At 33.6% G+C, this 11,400-nt stretch overlaps 1 protein-coding gene across 1 annotated transcript in view; it reads right to left on the bottom strand.

Annotated features, from left to right (window-relative positions):
• IL1RAPL1 (interleukin 1 receptor accessory protein like 1) overlaps positions 1-11,400 on the bottom strand; it is a 906,599-nt gene that overhangs the window by 405,072 nt on the left and 490,127 nt on the right. The gene's annotated exons all lie outside the window — the stretch shown is intronic.

Genomic DNA, 11,400 nt, shown 5'->3' with positions numbered 1-11,400 from the left:
CTTCCTTCCTTCCTTCCTTCCTTCCTTCCTTCCTTCCTTCCTTCCTTTTTTCCTTCCTTCCTTCCTTCCTTCCTTCCTTCTTTCCTTCTTCCCTCTTTTACTTCTCTTCTTTCTCTCCTCAGGTAGGGAGAGACTTGTGGCAGGGAGACTAGCCAATAAGGTATTTTAATATTCCAGGTAACATGTAATGAGTCGTCTGCACCGGAGTGGTAATAGTGTCAAGAGAGAGAAGAGGTGGGATTGGAGCAGGAGGGATGTGAATACCTATAAGAGATGATATAAAGGCACAAATGACCGAATATGACAGAACTCACCCTTTGTTGTAAATAGAGAGAGAGAGAGTAGCAAGTAAATTATTTTACCTGGGCTTAGAGCTTCAGTGCCTGAGAATATGGTGGTACATTCCTAAATAATAGAGAAGTTTGGAAGAGAGGACAGTTTAGGATTCTCGGGAGCCATTAGTTCAGTTTTGGATGTGTTGATTTGAGGTATCAAAAAAGCATAAAAAGAGTTCAGGATATATGTTACTAGTAGGGTAAACCTCTTGAATTAAATCAGAGAATCATAAGGTATTTATTTATTTCCCCAAAATCATTTATTGGCAGCTAGGAGGCACAGTAGATAGATTGTTGACTCTGAAGTCACCTGGATTCAAGTCTGAACTCAGACATTAATTGTGTGGTCTTGGGCAAGTTACTTTATCCTATTTGCTTTGGTTTTCTCACTTGTAAAATAAGCCGGAAAGAGAAAGGAAAAAATCATTCCTTTAATGCAGTGATTCCCAAGGTGGGCGCTACCACCCCCTGGTGGGTGCTACAGCGATCCAGGGAGGTGGTGATGGCCACAGGTGCATTTATCTTTTTTATTAATTGCTATTAAAATTAAAAAAAAATTAATTTCCAGGGGGCTAAGTAATATTTTTTCTGGAAAGGGGCGGTAGGCCAAAAAAGTTTGGGAACCATTGATCTATTGGCAAGAACACCCCAAATGGGGTCAAGAAGAGTTGGAAATAACTGGAAACAACTAAGCAACTAAATAAAAAAGCCATTTAGTATTCAGAGATACTTATTTCAAACACCATATATGGACATATCTTTGAAATATGCTTTATATTCAACCTCAAACTGGGGATAAACAAGGGAATATTAAAGGAGAATATTCATATATAAGTATTTTAATGATATAGTCCTCTAGTGTCCTCCAACCTCTCAAATTTTGAAGAATTGTTTCTAATCAAAATTTGGTAGTCACGATGTTCATGAGGTAGATGCTACCTAGAGAGTTAAATATAATTTAAAATTCTTCACTGTACCTATGGAGCATCATTCTCTAGAATAAAGGTTATGTAGAACAAGTGCTAGGTTAGGAATAAAGACAGACAGACTCAACTTCTTTTTGGAATAGAAATGGATGCTTTTGAGGCTGGAACTCAGAAGTGTTAGCATAAAGACTTCTTTTAAGGGATTATGCCAGAAGTCTTCAAGTAGTTTTCTTAAAAGTCTGTCAGGTGGAAGAATCATTAGACTTCTTTTTATTACCAGAAGGAAAAATTAATCAAAACTGGCATTTTCAGAGATTTATTAGAAAAACAAAAACAACAACAAAATCAGAACTGTCCTAAAGTAGAATAGACCACCATGGAAGGAAGCAGGATTCATTGCCCTACAGGTTTTCATGCAAAAGCTGGATTTGGTGTAACACAGAGAGATTCCTTGGCCACTGAGCTTGGATCAGATATCCTCTAACATCTCTTTCACTTGTCAGTTTCCATGCTTATGAGTTTTTCTTTTAGCTTCTTTTCTCATCTTTAAAACTAGGATACCAATCATTGAAATGACTATCAAGAGTTGTAAAAATCAAATTTTATTACATATACAACACTAGGATTTCTAAAGTCAACTAAAATGTCAGTTATTACTTTGTCCTTTTTAAATTTTTAAAAAAGTGTTATCTGAAACATAACTCTTATTTCCATTTTACTATTCTTGATCTCTTAGACTCATTAACATTTTTGAATAAGAATTCTTGAAGACAAATAAGTAATCAAACAAAAAGTCCTATTTAAAAACATTCTGTTGATATAAATATTGTTTTCTGATTTTTCGGTTTATTTTTAATTACCTTTTAGGATTACACATTTTAGAGCTGAAAAGGACCTTTAAGATCATCCATCAGTCATTAAGAATTTAATATGAGTCAGATATTGCTATATGCTGGAGATACAAAGAAGGTGAGAAGGAAGAATAAAAACAGGGTAGTGAGGATAAAATGAGATAATATATGTGAAATGCTTTTCAAACTATGAAATAACATAAAGATACTATTATATGAAGGTTATTAAAATGTCTCAGATGACTAATGTGTTATTTTCTGAAATATAACAATAATCAACCCATATTAAAAAATCCATGTATGTGTATGTTGTTTCAATAGCAGGATTAGTAAAATCAAAGCTGGTAGGAGATTTTTTTTTATTTCAAGCAAAGAATTCATTCATGAATGATGGTCCCACTGTAGAAATTTCATCTATCAAAGGAAATAAGACAATTCATCTGTATGGCTTACATAGACTTAAAAAGTTGCCTGGGTATGGAGAGGTTAAATATCTGATCTGTGATGATATAATTATATTTGGTCAAATAGGAACTCAGCTTTTCTGAAGCTTCTCCTAGCTTAATATAATATTATTTATTGAAATTAATTAGAGGTAAGTATGAGTTTAGATAATCTCAAATAATAAATAATCAACTCCATTTAAGAATTAGGTAAGAGATAATACAATACTATTAAATGATATATTAAGAACTTACTTGAATTATAATAATAATAATTAGAAATTTTTAAACTTTGTTTTCAAAGCACTTTAAAATATTCTCATTTTATTTCCACAAAAACTCTTGGAGGTAGGTCCTATTATTATCTCCATTTTTCAGATAAGAAAATTAAAATAGATAGAAGTTAATCAACTAAGTATATGAAGCAAGTTCTGAATCCAGTTCTTCCTGACTCTCCATGTCCTGAATTCTGGTCATTGCAGCATTATGATAACCATTTTCTCTCTTTACCTTGAATAATTAGGTGAGATACACAATTCACGCATTTTATATATGTATACACACAATGTGTATATAGAAAAAGTACACACAAAGAAATATGTGCATAAACATGTATTTTTGAAGGGTGTTTTCCCCCAAGAGATAAGGCTGCAAGTTATTTGGGTAGGCTAAAAAGAAATTGGGTTTATTTTAATGTCAGTAGGGTAACCTAACAACTGAACCTCCTTCTTTGTGGTCATAAAATTAAAGAAATACGATTTTTTTGGCTGCCTATATTATGATGATCAAAATATAACGGGGTGATAACAAGTGAGTAATTTAATACTGACAAGCAATAAACGCATTAAATAATTTTTACTGCCAAATTATCCTCATTTGTTATTCATTAAAATACATTTAAAATAATTATATCCACTTTAATTCTACTTATTTTTCTAAGATCTAAGTATTTGACATCATACACATATTAAAATTAGTCTAAAAATAAAAAATTATATGACTTATCAATGTAGTTAAAGAAGTAATAAGTATCAGAGGTGGGAGATTTCTACTCTTCAGATTCAAAGTCTAGATATTTTTCTACTGTAAAACATTTCATCAGTGTTTTTTATGTGCAAAGATAATATCACACAAGTAACAAAAAAGTAGAAATTAAATCAAAGTTGTCTTGATTTGCATAAATTCCAGAGAGGACTATGATTTAGCTACTGGCATATTGTGTTCTTTTAAATACTGTTTATATGCTACCAATGAATTACCCACTGGTCACTGATACCACACATGCTATAGTGGGATCCAGAATAATTCTTGTTGATAGTTTATATTTTACAGATGAGTAAACTGAGTCCAGAAGTTTGTAAGATCACAGAAATCATTTATTCTAAGCCCTCACATTCTACAGAATAAGAAAATCGATAACAGAGTGATAAATTAATTGCTCCAAATCACATGTAGAATACAATTTTTAAAAAGGATTTGAATCCAAGTCTTTCTGCTTGCCAAATCAGTGTTTTCTCCACTACCCTATGCTAAAGTGATTGGTCTACAGGAAGAGAACAAATATGTATGAAAGTTGGAACTCTGACATTCCTATTCTAAGTATAATGTTTCTTCCACTCCATTACATATTGCCTCTCAAGAGAAGTGTTGGATGCTGACAAAGCAGAAACGCACTTAGAGGAAAGATGTTGACATTTCTTAAATTATCTTAGAAGTGGTGAAGTACTCTTAAACAATGCTGTCCTCCTTACTCTTTACAACCCTGAATATAAGCATACATATTCAGATTTTCAGATATACATTTCTGAGTTATGGTTCACAACTTATAAAGCATGAGTAATATTTCAATGCAGTTGATGTCCTGATATCCTTTTATGCATTACAAGAAGTATGAGAAGCCACCAGCTTGTAGCAAGCTGAAGGCTGCACATAGATCTAATTCAAGGCAACAAATATTGATTAATTGTTTACTAAGTACTAGGTATTAGGTTGCTGAGATCTGGTGATATAAACATAAAAAGAAAAGTGGCTCCTGTCCTTAGGTAGTTTACAAAATGTAGTTGTCATGTGTTGCTATTAGATTGAGCTTATTGTTGGTGTTTTTCTACTTTTTTATTTACATGAATTCCCTTCTTGTCCTGTTCTCCACATTGCCTACCCTTTTCCTAAGCATTCTTCCCAAGTACAAAGCTTCCTTCCCTTGATAAAATATGAATTGCCAGACAATAATCTTTTTTCCCCCAGCTCCTGATTCTCCTATCCACCCAATCAACATTTTGATGCTGTTAAGTTCTTGTTTTGATCAAGTTTATTATCTATTTAAAGTAATTTCAATTCATTTGTGAATGGACACTTTGTTTAAGAGAGATTTACATATTAAATGAAATCTTTAACCCAAATGAATCTCTAATTCTTATAAAGGACCTAAAATTATTTCCCAGTTCTAAAATCTTACCCATCTCTGGGAGAAAGGAAGCTGAAATGAGATCTAGGCATTTTCTCAATTTCCTTTCTATATTCTTCCTCCAAGTTAATACCTTGTCATAATTCCTTAGATTGTCAGTAGTTTTCTAATTGGCAGTCAGTTTTACCCATGGACAAACAGTATGTTTCCCATGATATAGTTACAAGTTCTTGGGTACTATTCAGAATGTATACTCCATATAATTTGTGGTTGGATAGTATTTTCTCCTTTTAATAATAATGGTAGTGATGGTTACTGAGTTTCATTGATTTGCTAAACTATTATTTAAATTTGTAGAGATCACCTAATGTTGTAGTCCCAGTTGAAAAGTCAAAGGAAGCCCAAGACATGGCTCCTGCTTTTAAAGGCCTTTCAATCTAAACAGAGACAAGACTAACACATGTGAAACATTGTTTTTAAATACTAAATTATATGGTACTGGCTATGAATATAATAGAATTTTAGAGAAAGGAACAGCATAGACTGGTATAAAAGAAAGAGTTGTTAAAAGAGGTGAAACAAAGGCTGGGTGTTAAAATGCATAAAAAAATTGGATGATTGTTAAACAGCATTCTTCCAAGACTTCAAATAGTGTTATATAGTTGGAGACAAATTACTCATCCTTCTGTCTCATTTCACTTCTGCAAAATAGATATCATAAAGACAGAATCTTAGCAAATGAGATTTCCCCCACTTTGGTAAAATTACTTTGAGATCACTGACAAAAAAATCCAATGAAGGGGTTGTAAAGTATGTGTTATGACAACATTTTTTGCTTTGCTTGGTTCTAAAAAAGCATATCACTACAACACATGGAAGTTATATAAATTCTAAGAGAATATTTGAAACAGTAAGTCAGGATTTGAAAGCAAGTTCATTTTGCCAGAAGCTAGTGTGGAATACTGTGGAAGAAAGTACTGCACATACTGGGATAAGAGACAAATTCTTTTGTCAAGTCAACATATATTTATTAAGAACTTACCAAGAGCTAGTCATTGGCCTTAGAACTGGGGAAACAAACAAACAACAAAAACTGTCAAAAAAATCCCCTGCCATCAAAAAGCTTCATTCATTTGGATGAAATAATAACCACTAAGTAAATATGAACTCTATACATAAGAATTTTTTTAAGAAAGAGAAGACATTAGCAGCTGGGTTGATTGGGAAAAGTTTCTTGAAAGGCACCATTTGAGTAATGTCTTGAGGGAATTCATGAAAACTAGAAGGTGAAGGTAAGAAGTAGAGTTGTACAAGTATGAAGAAAGCTTGGCAAAGTTGATTGAAGGTGGAATCTTTTGACTTGCTCGGAACAAGTCAAGATGTTGGAGTAAAGAATGAGCTCAGCTGAATTAGCTCAACAATACCCTTCAAACAACTTTAAAATAAGACCAGAAATTGAATTTTGGATTGGCAGAGATAAAAAAAAATGTCAGAGTGAGACATTCTTCCATTCCAAGACAACATAGGAGGCAAGAAAGGGAGATCTGTGACATTGGTGAGGAAGCCAAGGTGAAGCTGACATTTAATGAACCATCAGTGGTGAGAGAAGTAGCAGCTGTTCCAGGAGCTTTCAAGCCTGAGATAGTAGAGGGACCTGGCAACTAGACATAAAATGATTACAGAGAATTTCTGTGCTAGCTACTGGATGCAGGACCAGATGTTGTTTGGCAATTTTGTTGCTTATATTCACATTTGCTCAAATTTCAAAGATAGAGTGAGTTGCTTTTCAAGGACAGAGTGGAAGCCATGAAGTGTAGTATCATTTCCATTCCCAAGACAGGGGATTCCTACAGAGAAATATTGTTTGTAATCCTAAAGAAGCAAGGGCAATTCCTGGGTAAGGACCATAGTAAGATCAATAAAGTAGTGGCCATACCTCTATTCAAATCACACCAACTTGGAAGCATTGAACAAACTCCAGAACTAGTTCTGAAAACAGTCAAATATTATACTAAGGTTTCAAGCATGAGTGACTGAGAAGATAGTGGTGCCCTTGAGAGTAAAAGGAAAATTGGGAATTAGGGAGGGCTCTGGGGAAACAATGAGGTTTGCATTCTATTTTAGACAAGTTGAGTTGTGCAGATGGGTTATCAAATTTAATCTATCCAAAAGGTAGTTGGTGTTGAAGGACTGGAGTTCATGAGAATGACTGTGACTGGGAATGATTTGCATATGAGTTATAAGTAAATTGAAGAACTGAATATTATGATAGTACAGAGGAAGAATAAAAAACAGCCCTGAACAGACTCACAGAACATGCACAGTAATGGATATGATATAGACGAACCAGCAAATAAGAAAAAGGAGTGATCAGACAGATAGGAGAACTAAGGGAGCATTGTCATAAAAGCACCATGAACTTCATTTAAAGGACAAATATTTTTAAATGCTAAAGAAGAGTTTTAAGGGATTAGGATTCTAAAAAGGCAAATAGATTTGTCTGTTGGAACTCCTGATAAGTTTGGAACGGGCAGTTTCATTTGAATTATGGACTCAGAAGTTGATATTCTTATCCAACATTTACATGACACATATTTCTGATGTGTTTGCCTAAATTCTGATGAGTAAAACTAGAATAATGATATTTTTTCTACTAACTATATAGGACTGTTATGAAAAAAAACACTAAATTTTAAAGTCTTCTGTGAATATAGAGTAATATTATAGTAGACTTACTATGACTTTCCAGAAAAAACACACTTATTTAATCTATTTTGGACTGTACTGAGATGGGACATTACCTCTCCATTAAGTGGTTATTTCAGATTTAGATTTAGAAAGAATGAGTCATACCTGAATTGCACAGATTGATGAAAATGACTCATATTCACAAACATAATAGTAAATTCAATAGTGAAAGAAAATGAAATTGTTTGCTCTCTGATATTAGACAATAAAATCATACTTTCATGTTGTTTCCTCTCTTCAAATCTTAGATATTGACCTGACACTCATACAAGGAAATACAATAAGTCAGAGAATGGTATTAAGATCCAAAAAACTGTTTATCAATACATGATGCTTCTTGCAACTTGGAGCAATCTTTATCTGTGCAGTTACTGTTGATGCCTGATAAAATCACAGGAAAGAAAGAAAGGAAGAAAGGACAAAGAAAGAATGAGAGAAATGAATGAATGAAGGAAGGAAGGAAGGAAGGAAGGAAGGAAGGAAGGAAGGAAGGAAGGAAGGAAAGAAGGAAGAAAGAGTTCCATGGATTGTCATTCAGATCAACTTTTTCTTCTTTTTAAAAATCAGGGATAGAGAGTGGAAATAACCTTGGAATATAGTGATATTATTATATTCTTTTTTTTCAGGTGAAGGAACTGAGACAAATTGAGGTTAGGTAACTTATCAAAGGTCACATAACTAGTAAATGTCTGAGGTCAGATTTGAACTCAGGTTTTCCACCCCAGGCCCAAGTATTTTAGCCATTGTGTCACCTAGATGAGAAAACTAAGGGATAAAATAATTTAAGTATCTAACCAAATATCACCTAGGCATTAAGTGCTAAAAGTATTCAGAGCCAAAAGTCAAATCTAAGTTCTCTGATTTCATGTCCAAAATTGAGGTATATGATTTCAGAGACTCGTTGTGATTACCATAATGATTGTGATTACCACCAAAAACATCTTAGAAATTTAGCTTGCTACAATTGAGTTTTTAATAATCCATTTTACATCTGCTTTATCACTATAGTCAAGTTAACCTGAAATGGTTTTTTTTTTTTCACTATTTACTTATCAGTTAACACTGAAATGGATGAATACACCGAAAACTGAGATGGAAATTAATTATGAATACCAGTAAAGGTCAATGAAAGGAAAAAATTTGAGTGGAACTTAGGGCATCAATTTAAAACAACTAGAAGAGCACCAAAACAGACCAATATTTCATTTTATATAATGATATCGGTCTCTGAGAAGCTAAGTGTTTTGATCATGGTCATACAAGTATTATGTGTTAAAGGCAAGATTTGAATCAGAGTCCTATGCCTCCAAATCCAGGGCACTTTCCTCTGCATTACATCTGCATGGTTCTTCCATTATGTATAGAAATTTGAATATAGGTCAGCATCCTAACTTCCTCCTAACCAGAAAGATCAGATTAATTTTTTTTTAAACCCTTGTACTTCGGTGTATTGTCTCATAGGTGGAAGAGTGGTAAGGGTGGCCAATGGGGGTCAAGTGACTTGCCCAGGGTCACACAGCTGGGAAGTGGCTGAGGCCGGGTTTGAACCTAGGACCTCCTGTCTCTAGGCCTGACTCTCACTCCACTGAGCTACCCAGCTGCCCGATCAGATTAATTTTGAAGGGAATCATATTTTGAGGCTCAAGGAGAGATATTATTTGATTTTAAAATAAAGTTTTATTAGTTTCATTAAATATTTCCTAATTAGATGTTAAAAATTAACATTAAAAATTAAGTTCTAAATTTTTTCTTCCTCTTCCCCCTTCTCCTTCCTTAGGGACAGTTTGATCATAAATGTGAGACCATGAAAAACATATTTCCATATTAGCCATTTGGAAAGAAAAAAGGTAAAAAATAAAACAAAAAATAAAGAAAATAATTGAAAGTAATACAAAAACAAAACATTGAACTAATATGTAAAACAAGGAGCTGGTTTTATGAAAAGACCAAAAAAAAAAGATCTACTATTGATTTATTTAATTCTCAAAAAGTGTGAAGAAAATAAAATTACTCATATAAAAATAAAAAAGGTAAACTCCTGTAACATCAATTTCTGAGAAGCAAAATGGAGAACAGGATGAGTGACAACCAACTGTTTAGAATTTGGAACTTACCCAAATGCCATGAGCAAAGGGGCAAAATACAGTTACTGCCAGGACTATATAAAAGGCAGGAGCTGGATCAAGAAGCTCTCTCACTCATGATAAGGGGACTCTGGGTGGCTGGGTGGATAGGCCAACCAACCTGCTTAGGTTACCTGTATCCTGTTTCACCAATTGTCAGATCCACAACTTCTGGATAGAGCTGTCTTGTACATTGATTATTTATCATCAAGGAAGAATACCATCAATCCTCTACATACCTGTCAGGGCCAGAGGTGCCTGGTCTGGCCTGAGTGCCACAAAGAGGGGAGCCTCTCCAGCTGAAATTACAACCTGATCAATCTGTGATTACCAACCTTGATCAGAATTAGTCTAGTGTAGATTTCCAACACCTCTTTCCTTCAATCCCAGATCCTTCACCTGAGCTTGTTAAAATTAAATCCAAAAAGCTTATCTAGCTGAATCCTGTTATTATTCTAAACTTCACTACCATATTCATTGGATCTAAGACAAGATTAAATCTCATTCATAGGCGTTACCCATCAAGTTAAACCCAGGATAAGGGTCAGAGAAGCTGTATGACCCAATTCACAGCTTATCATTTGACCACTTAGTTCTGGGCACTATTAAGGGAGGTGTGTGTGTATTCAGCTGAGCTTCATATACTTCCTGGGACTGGTGTTCACTACCACAATTCGGTGTTCACCCAAGTTACCCACCTCACTCAGCTTAGGTCCTTAGACCATCAGAGGACCTTGGGCCATCTCTCTATCAGGTCCTATTCAATATTACCATACTGTCCATAACACTCCTCACCAATAAAGATAAAATTAAAGCAATTATTAGGAGTTATTTTGAAGAATTATATCACAGTAAGATTGACAGTCTAACTTAAATAGATGAATATACAAAATAAAAACTGCAGATTAACAGAAGGAATTTAAAAAAAATTAACCCAAACTTAGAAAAATAAGTTAGCAAACCAACAATGAATGCCCTAAGAAAAAACCTCCAGGAATAGATTCATTAAAGATTTCTACCAAACTTTTAAGGAAGATCACAATACCAAACTATTTTTAAGAAGTAGGTAAAGGACTGATACAAATTATTTTTTTTCTGTTAAAAATGTATCTTTTTAATATGTAAACCACAGAGAGCAAAAACAGAGGAAGAAAAATATAGTTGATTGATAAGATATAGAAATAGATAAAACTATATAGAAAAGTATAAGGAAATTACCTTTAATGAATATTCACAGAAACATTTAAAAGAAAATAGTAGCAAGAAGATTACAGAAATATATCACCAAGATCAGATATTTTGACCAAGTGAAATTTATACCAGGAATACAAGCCTGGTTCAATATTAGGAAAACTATCAGCTTTATTGACCATATTAATAACAAAACCAACAAAATTGTATGATTCATGTTATGGTTACTAAGTGTACATTTCCCTTGATCCTATTTCCTTTTGCTAATCTTTCTTTCTCTCTTTATAGCCTGTCCATTCTCCAAAGCCTGTTTTACTTAACACTGTCTTCTTTTATCAACCTTCCCTTTTATAGCCTCTCCCTTTTATCTTATATTCTT

Source organism: Gracilinanus agilis, chromosome 3 (genome assembly GCF_016433145.1).
Source record: "Gracilinanus agilis isolate LMUSP501 chromosome 3, AgileGrace, whole genome shotgun sequence".
NCBI lineage: Eukaryota > Metazoa > Chordata > Mammalia > Didelphimorphia > Didelphidae > Gracilinanus > Gracilinanus agilis.
The sequence above is the reverse complement of the archived record's forward strand: the minus strand, read 5'-3'. Positions and strand labels throughout refer to the sequence as shown.